The sequence below is a fragment of the Monopterus albus genome, unplaced genomic scaffold (assembly GCF_001952655.1).
Source record: "Monopterus albus unplaced genomic scaffold, M_albus_1.0 scaffold461.1, whole genome shotgun sequence".
Taxonomy (NCBI): Eukaryota; Metazoa; Chordata; class Actinopteri; order Synbranchiformes; family Synbranchidae; genus Monopterus; species Monopterus albus.
In genome coordinates, this window is record NW_018128341.1 from 79,685 (window position 1) to 82,572 (window position 2,888).

The following is a 2,888-nucleotide window of genomic DNA, read 5'->3' on the forward strand; positions in this document are numbered from 1 at the left end:
CAGTTACGGGGTATGCAAATTAGGTATGTTTATGCTAGTTAATGCTCTGGCGACGACGGAGCATCTGCCAGAGGTATAAATAAGGAGAAGGTAATCATCGGGATACACCCCAACTGTGCGCACCGACAAACGAGTCGCTAATTACTGAAAGCAACACAGCTGAGGTGCAGATGCCGCAGGATCGAGAGAGCAGAGGAGAGAAAGGCGGAAGAGAGGCAGGTCGCGTCGAGTGGACCTGACAGCTGTTTAACTCTTGACTATCTCAAGTAGGACTAATATGCTATGAAAGTCTGAGTAAATAAAACTTTAAACTTTAATTAAACTTTTTTCATACTAAAAACATGGGGGACTGAACACTTCACACAGAAAACTTCAGTCTGGATGAATTTTAAAGTTAACTAAAGGGATATTTTACTGGGAAAAACTAGAATGTAACATCAACAATGACAATAATAATAATAATAATTAGATTTGGAAAAAAACTGTGGCCATTGTAATCAGTGTTAATCTAAGAGTAGACATCAGCTACATTCAAAAATGATATTAAAATATATGGCACAAGATTTCCAAAAAAGAAAGAAATATAAAAAAAAAAAAAGTCCCAAAACCTCATGACGACCACAAGAAAATCTTAAGACACTACTGAAATGGTACTGTTTTGGGGGATAAAAAATGGACAGGAAAGCAAAGTATATTAGTAAGTGGCAGTTGCTTTCTGACAGGTGTTTGGGTATGCTAATGCTTTAATGGTTTGTAAACCTTGGGCCTCATTTATCTACTATGCGTATGCACACTTTTGTGCTTAAACAATGTATACAAACATTTCAGTGCATAGAAGGTGATTTATCAGTATCCTATTGTGCGTGCAAATTTAGTATCCCTTTTGACCATGTGTATGCATAGACACTTTGTGGAGAACATAATCACAATAAGGCCTACACCGATCACCCATCACTCAACTTAGTGGAACATTTTATTCTTTTGAAGAAAGGGAAATCATTTGTTGCAGTGTGAAATTGAGTTGATTTAGATTATTTAGATTACTTATTTTATGCTGGTGATGCCCCGAATAATCTCTTGCTTCTCCATCACAGCTTCTGTGAGGTCCATTGGCTTGCATCCTGCCAATCTTCAGGTTGGGAGAAAAAGATCTGGCAAAGTCAACAGATCCACTGTAAGAGGGACATGAATAAATATACATTGTTTCTCAAGTCTGTGTGAATAATGTATGGTACACATTACCACGTCAACTGCCACTTTGTGAGGGTCCAGCTTGTTCTGCATTTTGTGGAGATCAGTGACACTCAGTATCACCATCAGGGATAATTCTGTGGACTCTGCCGCAGGAGCTCCAGAGCAAAAGCGATTTAGCAATTTTTAAATCAGTTTTAAAAACCCACCTTTTTAAACAGGCTTTTACATCTGATGCTTAAATGTTCTTTACTATCCCATAGAGGCAATGATATGCTATTTATAATTTTGTATAGAATGTTTTAGGTGTTTTCATTTTGTTAGTTCTTACTGTACAGCGCTTTGTGCTCAGATGAGTTGTAAAGTGCTTTATAAATAAAGGTTATTATTATTATTATTATTATTAATTCCTGTCAGGGATGTTTCTCTGATTATGAAAGCAAGTTTCTCATCCATGGGTGATGTTAATGTAGCTGATTGTCCTCCTGTGGCCCTCATTAGTTTTTTGTGTACAACTACTGTTTTTTGGCAGCTATTTTTAAAACAAACCATTTCCTTTTGATTTCTGCATTGGTTGTTGTCACAGGTGAGATGATGTTAACAACTTTTGTCTCTTCCGCCCAAGCCAAGCCCTTTTCCTTTTTGGATATTCCTCTGCTGAAGGTGCCAAATAAAACTGTTTTCTTCAGCGCAACTTCATTTAGAAGGACTTCTACCTTGCAGCCTTTTTCCTGGTGGCATCAGAGCCCCTTGACAAAGGGTGTTTTTATAACATATATGGCACAGATGGGATGTTGTCTTATGTAAATGACCAGGTCCTGTGTGCAGTTTATTAATACTGAAGCAGGAAAGGTTAACAATAAGATTAAAATAAAAATAAAAACATAGAGCCACTACAAGTGTGTCACTGCTCTGAGAAGTCTCACTTCTTATTTAATGTTGCCTTCACTATCAGCATTCTCCACTGGCATCAGATGTTTGTTAGAAAAAACACAAGCCGCTAACCAATCACAGTTCTTGTTGTCTAAATGTGGTAGAAACTCCTACCTCTACTATTAAAATGAATGAAAATACATCTCTAATATTTACTGGATTTCTTTTTCATTACAGATTTCTAACTATTGATTTAGCGATCCCGGATAAGCTGAAGAAGATGGATGGATGGATGATTTAGCGATAGCATTAGATATTTAGAGTTTCAGAGAACTTGTTTTCATATGTTTTTTTTCCATAGCGCCACAGCCCCCGTTGACAGCTGCTGTTGGTCTGAGGAAGGTGTAGATCATGTGCCTACTTCAAAAAGCACAGAATCCCTGGCTGTTTCTTTTTACTGAACAGTGTTTCACTGGCAGATGTAAAACACACAGGGTTTTCTTTCAGATGCTTCCACATAGTGAACAGGCTGTTGTATCATCACAACATGATCTCTCACTGCCTTGTCACTACAAACACTGCCAGTTGTGTACACTGGAATGCCTCATCAAGTTGGAGGCAACGCTGCCAGGGATCAAACCATTGTCTTTTTTGGTGGTGGGGGTGTTTTTATCTCAACACAATGCACATGACTGGCTGTCTTATTGATTTTTACTGCTTTATCCAAGGACACAGTATATGTAAAGTACAAGACCTTGTCAAGTCCTGGCTTGAGCCAGATTACATTCAATCCATAGCTGATTGCCTGCACTTTGTGCGTCTGT